Source organism: Zingiber officinale, chromosome 5B (genome assembly GCF_018446385.1).
Source record: "Zingiber officinale cultivar Zhangliang chromosome 5B, Zo_v1.1, whole genome shotgun sequence".
NCBI lineage: Eukaryota > Viridiplantae > Streptophyta > Magnoliopsida > Zingiberales > Zingiberaceae > Zingiber > Zingiber officinale.
In genome coordinates, this window is record NC_055995.1 from 50,407,752 (window position 1) to 50,422,248 (window position 14,497).

The following is a 14,497-nucleotide window of genomic DNA, read 5'->3' on the forward strand; positions in this document are numbered from 1 at the left end:
CTAAAGCAAGCTTCTCGGAGCTGGAATCTTCGATTCGATGATGCAATCAAACAGTTTGGTTTAATCAAGAACGAAGATGAACCTTGTGTCTACAAAAAAGTTGTAGGGGATATAGTTGTCTTCCTCATATTGTATGTGGATGACATATTACTCATTGGGAAGGACATCCCTATGCTTCAGTCTGTCAAGACCTGGCTAGGGAGTTGCTTCTCAATGAATGACTTAGGTGAGGCATCCCGCAGTTTAGGGATACAGATCTATAGAGATAGATCTAAGAGATTGCTTGGCCAAAGTCAGACTACATACATTGACAAGGTACTCCTTCGGTTTGCCATGCAGAACTCCAAGAAGAGATTTCTGCCGATGTCACATGGCGTGAGTCTTTCGAAGACTCAAGGTCCCTCTTCTAGAGAGGAGAGAGACCGCATGGATCAGATCACTTATGCCTCAGCCATAGGATCGATCATGTACGCCATGCTATGTACTCGACCTGATGTCTCGTATGCTTTGAGCATGACGAGCAGATCCAGGTGAAAGTCACTGGATAGCGGTCAAGAATATTCTTAAGTACTTGAGAAGGACTAAAGAATATTTCTTGATATATGGAGGTAGTGATGAGCTAGCTGTAAAGGGTTACAGTGATGCTAGCTTCCAGACCGATCAGGATGACTATAGATCACAGTCGGGGTTCGTATTTTGCATTAATGGTGGTGGTGTCAGCTGGAAGAGTTCAAAGCAGGATACAGTAGCTGATTCTACAACAGAAGCCGAGTATATTGCTGCATCAGAGGCAGTAAAGGAGGCAGTTTGGATCCGCAAGTTCATCACTGAACTTGGGCTGGTTCCTAGCATCGCTGACCCAGTTGAGCTCTATTGTGACAACAATGGAGCTATAGCACAGGTGAAGGAACCTCGCTCACACCAGCGGACCAATCACATACTACGCCGCTTCCATCTCATTCGAGAGATCATCGAGAGAGGAGATGTGAAGATTTGCAGAGTACCTACAGAGGCTAACATCGCAGATCCCTTGACCAAGGCTTTGGCACAGAAGAAGCATGATGGTCACACTAGGTCATTTGGGCTTAGAGCCTACATTGATTGACACTAGTGCTAGTGGGAGATTGTTAGCTAGAGCCCTAAAGTCAATCATTTGATGATTGTATTTTGGACTTATTGTATCATATTCTATATAAATAAAGGCATTTGGATTTTGGTTATTATACTTACTTGTATTGGTGCCAAATAAACTAAGTATAAAAATGTCCCTGAGTAGACGGTTCTCACATATATCAATCGGTTAGTTGAACCGATAGTGAGATAATATAGGGAACACTACTCTTAATCATTCCTAGTCGAGTATTAACATTCAGGGACAATGTTAATGCAATAAGACTAGCATGTAGGTCAACTCGATGACTTGATCTCACAAGTCATGGATATAGAGATATCAAGTTGACACATGGGTATACATTAGAGAATGTATACTGAATGACCCGCCATGAGAAAGTATCATGGATCGTTATATGAGTGTCATATACTTTCTCATGTGGCTATTAGTATGACTACTAGTCCTTAGACCTGAAGTCACCATAGATCCCTACATAAGGAGTTATGTACATTGGTTTCGTCAAACGTCACCCGTAACTGGGTGGACTATAAAGGCGATTACTGGGTATATAACAAATTATGCAGAGGGATGTGAGTGATGTAGATGGGATCTATTCCTCCTATATGACGGGAGAGACATCGGTATTCTTGATAGAGTAAGACCACGAAGTGCATGGTCATGCCCAAATGAGTCAATATAGGATATTGAGCTCATTTGATTTAGTGAGTGTACTTGGAGTTCAAGATTTAGATTGGTCAGAGGATGACACGGTCTATGCCTCACATTGACCAATCTAGATATCTAGGATAGAAGGACACTTGTCATATATTGTGAGAAATCACAATTAGTAGTCACAAGGTGATGCTGGATCTCGACATTCTTGTAACTTGGGTAGTAATGATGTGTTGCTAGATACCGCTCATTACTTATGCTCCTAAATGGGTTTAAGGCATTGCCAACGTTACAAGAATCTATAGGGTCACACACTAAGGACAATTAGATGGAGATTAGGTTCATATGATGAACCAAGAGGATTAGATTCATTTGATGAATCAAATTGGATTAAGAGTAATCCTAATTGGGCTAACTTGAATTCGACTCAAGTTGATTCATGTGTTCAATGAGTCTAATTTAGATTTTGACTCATTGAATCAATTTAATTAAATGAATTAGATTCATTATATTAAGTTGGCTTGAATCAAATGGTTGGATTCGATCAACCATGGAAAAGATTTGGTCAAGTTTGACTTGACTTGAGAGGAAGATTAAAAGTCAAGTTAGACTTGACAAGATGTCACCTCATTGGTGAGTTGGCATTGAAGTGGACCAATGATGTTACTCCACATCATCATGGGTGCCACCTCATGGAAGTTACAAAGTCATTTTCTTAATAACTTCACATTAATTGCATTTAATGGGGAGTTACACTATGGGAAGTGGCCGGCCACTTTTGGTTTGAATGGGAATTCAATTTTTCATTCAAGGGTGTATCTTCTTCCTTCTTCCTCTCAAGCTCTCCCTCTCCTCCTCAACTTGGTCGAACCATACATAGGTGCTAGCACACCTTTTGTCTGGTTTTCTCCACCTACGTGTTCCTGAGGATACTTCTTGAGGGGTATCTATCTTGATACTCTCGAGATCCGGCGTTTTGGACGAGCGGGAATTTTGCGAGGGCACGCTTCAAAGGTAAAAACTCTCAACACATAGATCTAGGAGTAGATCTAAAGTTTTTGAAACTCGTACTTGTATTGTCTTCGAATTTTTCCTTGCACGGATCTACGGCTTTGGGTGAATCGGGGTTTCCGCGACGTGAAAAGCGATTTTCGCGGCCCGAAAATCCCAACAATCTCAAGATTAGCACAAAACTCAAAACTAGCTAAATGATTCAATTGAACCTTGACCTAAAGTCCTAGTTTTCGGTTCCTCTTGATGTATTTGCACATATTAAACCACAATGCATCCCTAGCATTGGTTTATATGGCATCTATACATCTAAAACCAATTATCATGCAATCTGACCCCAATGTCATATTTCCTTGCATGAAATACAACTCAATTGTGCCAAATCCCTAGGTTTGAGACACAAGTCCATCTCCAAACCACTTGGCACATTCAATTACCCAACCTAAACTCCCAAGTAGTACCCACTTGAGATCCATTTGCCATGGGTCCCAACTTGACTCTTAGAGCTCTCCCTAGAGCTCTTAACCTTAGCCACCTCCATAGGTGACTCATCTACAATAGGTAGGCCACATCGGTGCACCTCTGGTGACACTTGGCCTACAAACCTAACTTTTTTAACCTTGGACACCTTGTCCTTGGTTAATTTCTTCTTATCATTAAATGACTTTCTCTTTCCATTTATTGGCTTCTCCTTACTGTAGTCATATGCAACCCTAGCATAAGACTTTTTCTTAGCTTTGGAGATACTAGATCGGTATCCTAGACCTGATCTATCATTATTGGGTCTTTGGCTACCCAACACCATACCTAAACCCTTAGATCCAACCTTGAATCTTTCTAAGTTTTTCTCCAACTTATCAAGCTTTGACTTCAAAGCTTGATTTTCCCTTTCTAGGTTCCTAACCCTAGAGTCAACATGTCCACCATGGACATTCTTATACCTATCCTTTCTAGGCATATGTCTACCCTTCTTGGGATTAATATCTTGGGTCTCCTTAGGTCTACTATTTCTAGAGTTATCATGAATGGATACCTTAGGCTATTGATCTACATTAACCCTACTTCTATCATGATATCTAAATCCAAAATTTTTCATTGCTACATAATGATTATCATTATTTTTCCTAGCATGAATGGGAACAAAAGAATTTGAATTATATTTCAAGTTAGGGTATACCTCCCTTACCCTTGAAGCTCCCCCTTGATTTGAGCTTCTCTTCTTCTTCTCCAACTTCTTTAAATGTGCAAGCTTCTTGATCTCCCTCTTCTTGTGGTAATGTCCCTTCTCCCCACATGTGAAGCATACGATTCACATTTTCCTTCTTTGGGATTCTTAATTCCTACAACCCTTGTTAGTGTTTAAATTAACTTGAATGAGTTTAGGATTTACCTCTTTCTTACCCAATGGACATCTACTCTTGTAGTGTCCCTTCTCATTGCACCCGATGCATATTATATGGTCCTTTGACATCACTTCAGTGGAGATGCTCACTAAGTTGGTTTCCAAGACTTCTTCTTCTTATTCACTTGTCTTGAATTCTCATTCAATTCTTGAGGATGTTGATGATGCCTCATCTTCCTTCCCCTCCTAAGATGTTGAGCATGACTTAACTTCCGGTTACTTCACCTCCTCTTCTTGAGCAACTAAGCGTATCTCATTGAGCCCTTCTTCTTGTGTAGGCATAGGTTCTTCCCATTGAACCTTCTTTATCTTGCTCCACAAATCGTGATCATTCTCGTACTCACCTACACAAGTCATTACATTAGAAGGCAACATATCAATTAAAATAGATATTACCTTTGAATTTTCCTTCCATCGTGTGGTTTGCTCCTCCGTCCAATATCGTGGTCGGAGCTTCTTCCCTTTCTTATCCTTCGGGACTTCGAACAGTTCCTTTACCACCATCATGGTGTCCCAATCCGTGTCGAAAAATATCTCCATCTTCATCATTCAATAGGTAATGTCCCATAAGCTTCCTCCTTCGAACTTTGGCGGATCTATCAAGCCGGTCATCTTTGCTTCCTCGGTGGTTAGTTCGACTGAGAGCGACCTCGCTCTAATACCATTTGTAGGGAATCGGTGGCCGGCTAGAAGAGGGGTTGAATGGATGGCACCTCCAAATCCTCGCTTCCTATGTATGTTAGTATACACAGCGGAAATCTAATACTAACTACAAATATGAAAACTAAAGACAAGAATAAGCAAGCAAACCAATACACGCCAATTTATGTGGTTAGTTGATAAGGCTTCTACTCCACGGCTGTCTGTAAGGTGTATGATCCCTATCCTTCGTTGGATTACTCCCTAGAAGACCTCCGGCTAGCTCACGTAGCTCCTTGTGGGTGGAAAAACCTCACCACAACTCTCACAAGAACTCTTTACAAGTTAGGGCACTGGTAGACTACTAATAGGGGTTAACCACCTCTATTTTGTGTTGGATTGAAAGCGCTAGAGGGGGTGAATAGTGCTTGTGGCTTTCACTTGTTTCGTATTCAGAAATTCGATGAGTAATGCAGTGGAAATAAGCAAAACACACAGAAATACCTAAGTGGTTACTTGGTTCGGAGCCTTGGGCGACTCCTACTCCAAGACTCGCGATCGTTGATCGCTTACTGTGGACAACAACTATAATATTATCACAAAAGAGTACAATTGAATATTACAATTAAGTGCACTAGAAATTATACCAACAACAATAGAACATAAAACTGAAGCTCCGGGTTGTCGGTGACTTATTAAATTACTTCTGGAGCGTCTCTTGAGCAGTACACGGAAGAAGGATCACTTGGGAACTATTGTCTTGAGCTGTTGGTCAAGTGCTCCTTATAAGGGTTGTTGGAAACGCTTCAAAGCCCCTTGAGGGCGCCTCCGCCGAGTCAGCCGCGCGTGGATAAGCTGAGAAGAAGTCTGTGTCTATCCTGTTGAAGGCGCCTCCATAAGCCTTGAAGGCGCCTCCAATGTTGTCTGAGGTGCCTCAAGCCACCATGAGGGCGCCTCCAGCTCCACTACGCGCAAACTCTGCTCCTTTGCACCCGAGGCACCTCAAGCTCCATGAGGGCCTCTCGAGTACTGTTCATCCGAGGCTAATCTTGCTCCTTTGTCTCTTCAAAACATGTTAGTCCACAAACCAACCACATATCCTGCAAAACAAAGTTAGCACACACAATAATCATAATAATATGAAAGTTTGATAGTCACGGACTATCCGTTTCTAATTCGGATTTTCGACCGAAAACCCTAGGTTGAACCGATGCCTATTGTTCCCTCTTCCGAGGAACGCGTCCTCACCTACTCTTTCAGGAGAAGTTACCTGATGCCAGTCTGACCCTCTAGACCAACTAGACTTTCTACCTAGGGTTACCACCCCCACTACAAGAAATATGATCTATTATGACACTTTCTTTATGACATTTAATTTTTAGTGTCATTATAAATAATTTATAATAACATATATAAAAAGAGATTATTTTAAGTATTAAAATATCATTTTAGATTATATATGGTGACAAAATTTAATAATGTCACCATATAACATACTTAAAGTATAACCTATTCGTGTATTTTATTCCACAGCCGCGTTATAGATTTTGCCAGATCGAGGTTTCTGTTCCCTCAAGCGTCGATTGTTTCTTCTTGCAGACAATCCCTAATTTTCGCCGTCACCGCTCAGATCCGCTCAAGCGCCGCTACCTCCTCTCCCTTTCTCCTCTCTAACCTGCTCTTGTCGTCGCCACTTCTCCTGAAACACCACAGTGGAATGGTGTATTAGAAAGGAGGAATAGTACCCTATTAAATATGGTACGATCTATGATGAGTCACACAGATCTTCCGGCATACCTTTGGGGCTATGCTCTAGACACGGAAGCTTTTATACTCAACCGAGTTCCATCAAAGGCCGTGATAAAGACACCATATAGGATATGGACTGGGAGAGATGCCCAGGTGTCTTTCATGAGGATTTGGGGTTGTGAGGCTTACGTACGACGTCAAGTCTCAGACAAATTAGGACCCAAATCTGACAAGTGCTATTTCATTGGTTATCCCAAGGAAACTAAGGGATATTACTTCTACATTCCCAGTCAGCACAAGGTAGTTGTGGCAAAGACTGGGGTCTTTCTAGAAAGGGACTTTGTTTCTAGAAAGACTAGTGGGAGCACGTTCGATCTTGAAGAAGTTCAAGATGCGAATGATGGCACTGAAGCCTCGATGGAAGTTGAACTGGAACCACAAAGTGTTGTGGATGATGTTATTCCACAAAGAGTTGAGGAACAACAACCAGTTCAAGTAGACATACCTCTTCGTAGGTCTGATAGGGTACGTCGTCAGCCTAAGAGATACTCATTTCTCTTATCTGACCATGATGACGTTATGCTCATAGAGGATGAGCCTACCACCTATCAGGAAGCTGTGATGAGACCAGATTTCGAGAAATGGCTAGAGGCCATGAGATCCGAGATGGAATCCATGTACACCAACCAAGTATGGACTTTGGTTGATCCACCTGAAGGGGTAAAACCCATTGGGTGCAAGTGTGTCTTTAAGAGAAAGATTGACATGGATGGACTTATCTATAAGGGTCGCTTGGTAGCTAATGGTTTCAAGCAGATTAATGGTATTGACTATGATGAAACATTTTCTCCAGTAGCGATGTTTAAGTCCATTCAGATCATGCTTGCTATTGGAGCCTACCATGACTATGAGATATGGCAGATGGATGTCAAAACCATGTTTCTGAATGGAAACCTGATCGAGGATGCGTACATGACACAACCTGAGGGTTTTGTAGATCCACAGCATACTAGCAGAGTATGCAAGCTGTATAGGTCCATTTATGGACTAAAGCAAGCTTCTCGAAGCTGGAATCTTCGATTCGATGATGCAATCAAACAGTTTGGTTTAATCAAGAACGAAGATGAACCTTGTGTCTACAAAAAAAGTTGTAGGGGATATAGTTGTCTTCCTCATATTGTATGTGGATGACATATTACTCATTGGGAAGGACATCCCTATGCTTCAGTCTGTCAAGACCTGGCTAGGGAGTTGCTTCTCAATGAATGACTTAGGTGAGGCATCCCGCATTCTAGGGATACAGATCTCTAGAGATAGATCTAAGAGATTGCTTGGCCTAAGTCAGAGTATATACATTGACAAGGTACTCCTTCGGTTTACCATGCAGAACTCCAAGAAGGGATTTCTGCCGATGTCACATGGCGTAAGTCTTTCGAAGACTCAAGGTCCCTCTTCTAGAGAGGAGAGAGACCGCATGGATCAGATCCCTTATGCCTCAGCCATAGGATCGATCATGTACGCCATGCTATGTACTCAACCTGATGTCTCGTATGCTTTGAGCATGACGAGCAGATACCAGTCAGATCCAGGTGAAAGTCACTAGATAGCGGTCAAGAATATTCTTAAGTACTTGAGAAGGACTAAAAAATATTTCTTGATATATAGAGGCAGTGATGAGCTAGCTGTAAAGGGTTACAGTGATGCTAGCTTCCAGACCGATTAGGATGACTATAGATCACAGTCGGGGTTCGTATTTTGCATTAATGGTGGTGCTGTCATCTGGAAGAGATCGAAGCAGGATACAGTAGCTGATTAGGCTGAGTATATTGCTGCATCGAGGCAGCAAAGGAGGCAGTTTGGATCCGTAAGTTCATCATTGAACTTGGGGTGGTTCCTAGCATCGCTGACCCAGTTGAGCTCTATTGTGACAACAATGGAGCTATAGCGCAGGGAAGCTCACACCAGCGGACCAAGCACATACTACGGCGCTTCCATCTCATTCGAGAGATCATCGAGAGAGGAGATGTGAAGATTTGCAGAGTACCTACAGAGGCTAACATCGCAGATCCCTTGACCAAGGCTTTGGCACATAAGAAGTATGATGGTCACACTAGGTCATTTGGACTTAGAGCCTATACTGATTGGCACTAGTGCTAGTGGGAGATTGTTAGCTAGAGCCCTAGAGCCAATCATTTGATGATTGTATTTTGGACTTATTGTATCATATTCTATATAAATAAAGGCATTTGGATTTTGGTTATTATACTTACTTGTATTGGTGCCAAATAAACTAAGTATAAAAATGTCCCTGAGTAGACGGTTCTCACCTATATCAATCGGTTAGTTGAACCGATAGTGAGATTATATAGGGAACACTACTCTTAATCATTCCTATTCAAGTATTAACATTCAGGGACAATGTTAATGTAATAAGACTAGCATGTAGGTCAACTCGATGACTTGATCTCACAAGTCATGGATATAGAGATATCAAGTTGACACATGGGTATACATTAGAGAATGTATACTGAATGACCCGCCATGAGAAAGTATCATGGATCATTATATGAGTGTCATATACTTTCTCATGTGGCTATTAGTATGACTATTAGTCCTTAGACCTGAAGTCACCATAGATCCCTACATAAGGAGTTATGTACATTGGTTTCGTCAAACGTCACCCGTAACTGGGTGGACTATAAAGGCGATTACTGGGTATATAACAAATTATGCAGAGGGATGTGAGTGATGTAGATGGGATCTATTCCTCCTATATGACGGGAGAGACATCGGTATTCTTGATAGAGTAAGACCACGAAGTGCATGGCCATGCCCAAATGAGTCAATACAGGATATTGAGCTCATTTGATTTAGTGAGTGTACTTGGATTTCAAGATTTAGATTGGTCAGAGGATGACACGGTCTATGCCTCACATTGACCAATCTAGATATCTAGGATAGAAGGACACTTGTCATATATTGTGAGGAATCACAATTAGTAGTCACAAGGTGATGTTGGATCTCGAAATTCTTGTAACTTGGGTAGTAATGATGTGTTGCTAGATACCGCTCATTACTTATGCTCCTAAATGGGTTTAAGGCATTACCAATGTTACAAGAATCTATAGGGTCACACACTAAGGACAATTAGATGGAGATTAGGTTCATATGATGAACCAAGAGGATTAGATTCATTTGATGAATCAAATTGGATTAAGAGTAATCCTAATTGGGCTAACTTGAGTTCGACTCAAGTTGATTCATGTGTTCAATGAGTCTAATTTAGATTTTGACTCATTGAATCAATTTAATTAAATGAATTAGATTCATTATATTAAGTTGGCTTGAATCAAATGGTTGGATTCGATCAACCATGGAAGAGATTTGGTCAAGTTTGACTTGACTTGAGAGGAAGATTAAAAGTCAAGTTAGACTTGACATGATGCCACCTCATTGGTGAGTTAGCATTGAAGTGGACCAATGATGTTACTCCACATCATCATGGGTGCCACCTCATGGAAGTTACAAAGTCATTTTCTTAAAAGCTTCACATTAATTGCATTTAATGGGGAGTTACACTATGGGAAGTGGCCGGCCACTTTTGGTTTGAATGGGAATTCAATTTTTCATTCAAGGGTGTATCTTCTTCCTTCTTCCTCTCAAGCTCTCCCTCTCCTCCTCAACTTGGCCGAACCATACATAGGTGCTAGCACACCTTTTGTCTGGTTTTCTCCACCTACGTGTTCCTGAGGATACTTCTTGAGGGGTATCTATCTTGATACTCTCGAGATCCGGCGTTTTGGACGAGCGGGAATTTTGCGAGGGCACGCTTCAAAGGTAAAAACTCTCAACACATAGATCTAGGAGTAGATCTAAAGTTTTTGAAACTCGTACTTGTATTGTCTTCGAATTTTTCCTTGCACGGATCTACGGCTTTGGGTGATTCGGGGTTTCCGTGACGTGAAAAGCGGTTTTCGCGCCCCGAAAATCCCAACAATCTCAAGATTAGCACAAACCTCAAAACTAGCTAAATGATTCAATTGAACCTTGACCTAAAGTCCTAGTTTTCAGTTCCTCTTGATGTATTTGCCCATATTAAACCACAATGCATCCCTAGCATTGGATTATATGACATCTATACATCTAAAACCAATTATCATGCAATCTGACCCCAATGTCATATTTCCTTGCATGAAATACAACTCAATTGTGCCAAATCCCTAGGTTTGAGACACAAGTCCATCTCCAAACCACTTGGCACATTCAATTACCCAACCTAAACTCCCAAGTAGTACCCACTTGAGATCCATTTGCCATGGGTCCCAACTTGACTCTTAGAGCTCTCCCTAGAGCTCTTAACCTTAGCCACCTCTATAGGTGACTCATCTACAATAGGTAGGCCACATCGGTGCACCTCTGGTGACACTTGGCCTACAAACCTAACTTTTTTAACCTTGGACACCTTGTCCTTGGTTAATTTCTTCTTATCATTAAATGACTTTCTCTTTCCATTTATTGGCTTCTCCTTACTGTAGTCATATGCAACCCTAGCATAAGACTTTTTCTTAGCTTTGGAGATACTAGATCGGTATCCTAGACCCGATCTATCATTATTGGGTCTTTGGCTACCCAACACCATACCTAAACCCTTAGATCAAACCTTGAATCTTTCTAAGTTTTTCTCCAACTTATCAAGCTTTGACTTCAAAGCTTGATTTTCCCTTTCTAGGTTCCTAATCCTAGAGTCAACATGTCTACCATGGACATTCTTATACCTACCCTTTCTAGGCATATGTCTACCCTTCTTGGGATTAATATCTTGGGTCTCCTTAGGTCTACTATTTCTAGAGTTATCATGAATGGATACCTTAGGCTATTGATCTACATTAACCCTACTTCTATCATGATATCTAAATCCAAAATTTTTCATTGCTACATAATGATTATCATTATTTTTCCTAGCATGAATGGGAACAAAAGAATTTGAATTATATTTCAAGTTAGGGTATACCTCCCTTACCCTTGAAGCTCCCCCTTGATTTGAGCTTCTCTTCTTCTTCTCCAACTTCTTGATCTCCCTCTTCTTGTGGTAATGTCCCTTCTCCCCACATGTGAAGCATACGATTCACATTTTCCTTCTTTGGGATTCTTAATTCCTACAACCCTTGTTAGTGTTTAAATTAACTTGAATGGGTTTAGGATTTACCTCTTTCTTACCCAATGGACATCTACTCTTGTAGTGTCCCTTCTCATTGCACCCGATGCATATTATATGGTCCTTTGACATCACTTCAGTGGAGATGCTCACTAAGTTGGTTTCCAAGATTTCTTCTTCTTATTCACTTATCTTGAATTCTCATTCAATTCTTGAGGATGTTGATGATGCCTCATCTTCTTTCCCCTCCTCAGATGTTGAGCATGACTCAACTTCCGGTTACTTCACCTCCTCTTCTTGAGCAACTAAGCTTATCTCATTGGGCCCTTTTTCTTGTGTAGGCATAGGTTCTTCCCATTGAACCTTCTTTATCTTGCTCCACAAATCGTGAGCATTCTCATACTCACCTACACAAGTCATCACATTAGAAGGCAACATATCAATTAAAATAGATATTACCTTTGAATTTTCCTTCCATCGTGTGGTTTGCTCCTCCGTCCAATATCATGGTCGGAGCGTCTTCCCTTTCTTATCCTTCGGGACTTCGAACAGTTCCTTTACCACCATCATGGTGTCCCAATCCGTGTCGAAAAAGATCTCCATCTTCATCATCCAATAGGTAATGTCCCATAAGCTTCCTCCTTCGAACTTTGGCGAATCTATCAAGCCGGTCATCTTTGCTTCCTCGGTGGTTAGTTCGACTGAGAGCGACCTCGCTCTAATACCACTTGTAGGGAATCGGTGGCCGGCTAGAAGAGGGGTTGAATGGATGGCACCTCCAAATCCTCGCTTCCTATGTATGTTAGTATAGACAGCGGAAATCTAATATTAACTACAAATATGAAAACTAAAGACAATAATAAGCAAGCAAACCAATACACGCCAATTTATGTGGTTAGGAGATAAGGCTCCTACTCCACGGCTGTCTGTAAGGGGGATGATCCCTATCCTTCGGTGGATTACTCCCTAGAAGACCTCCGGCTAGCTCACGTAGCTCCTTGTGGGTGGAGAAACCTCACCACAACTCTCACAAGAACTCTTTACAAGTTAGGGCACTGGTAGACTACTAATAGGGGTTAACCACCTCTATTTTGTGTTGGATTGAAAGCGCTAGAGGGGGTGAATAGTGCTTGTGGCTTTCACTTGTTTCGTATTCGAAATTCGATGAGTAATGTAGTGGAAATAAGCAAAACACACAGAAATACCTAAGTGGTTACTTGGTTCGGAGCCTTGGGCGACTCCTACTCCAAGACTCGCGATCGTTGATCGCTTACTGTGGGCAACAACTATAATATTATCACAAAAGAGTACAATTGAATATTACAATTAAGTGCACTAGAAATTATACCAACAACAATAGAACATAAAACTGAAGCTCCGGGTTGTCAGTGACTTATTACATCACTTCTGGAACGTCTCTTGAGCAGTACACGGAAGAAGGATCGCTTGGGAACTATTGTCTTGAGCTGTTGGTCAAGTGCTCCTTATAAGGGTTGTTGGAAACGCTTCAAAGCCCCTTGAGGGCGCCTCCGCCGAGTCAGCCGCGCGTGGATAAGCTGAGAAGAAGTCTGTGTCTATCCTGTTGAAGGCACCTCCATAAGCCTTGAAGGCGCCTCCAATGTTGTCTGAGGTGCCTCAAGCCACCATGAGGGCGCCTCCAGCTCCACTACGCGCAAACTCTGCTCCTTTGCACCCGAGGCACCTCAAGCTCCATGAGGGCGCCTCGAGTACTGTTCATCCGAGGCTAATCTTGCTCCTTTGTCTCTTCAAAACATGTTAGTCCATAAACCAACCACATATCCTGCAAAACAAAGTTAGCACACACAATAATCATAATAATATGAAAGTTTGATAGTCACGGACTATCCGTTTCTAATTTCGGATTTTCGACCGAAAACCCTAGGTTGAACCGATGTCTATTGTTCCCTCTTCCGAGGAACGCGTCCTTACCTACTCTTTCAGGAGAAGTTACCTGATGCCAGTCTGACCCTCTAGACAAACTAGACTTTCTACCTAGGGTTACCACCCCCACTACAAGAAATATGATCTATTATGACACTTTCTTTATGATATTTAATTTTTAGTGTCATTATAAATATTTTATAATAACATATATCAAAAGAGATTATTTTAAGTATTAAAATATCATTTTAGATTATATATGGTGACAAAATTTAATAATGTCACCATATAACATACTTAAAGTAAAACCTATTCGTGTATTTTATTCCACAGCCGCGTTATAGATTTTGCCAGATCGAGGTTTCTGTTCCCTCAAGCGCCGATTGTTTCTTCTTGCAGACAATCCCTAATTTTCGCAGTCACCGCTCAGATCCGCTCAAGCGCCGCTACCTCCTCTCCCTTTCTCCTCTCTAACCTGCTCTTATCGTCGCCACTTCTCTCCCCCACACTCATCATCTCTATCGCTGCTCCTCACCCTTTTTCCACCATAACCCATTCTCGCCGTCACCACTCCTCTCACCCACGTTCACGCATCCTTGTCGCCACTGCCGCCGGCCTCCATCTGCAATGACCCGCCTCCAACTAGCTAGGATGCGAAGCCGATCGCTACATTATGCTGTGCTGGACTATTAATGCGGAATCAAAACTGGCTAATTTAAAATTTCACTGAACTAAATGCTGTAAAGTTTAACTTAGTGTTCTGGGTGTACCTAGGAGTTGTACACATGCTAGGGGAGGTGTTTACAACTGATAATAAACTCCAGATCGATCCACAGACCGATCTACTGATACTGGC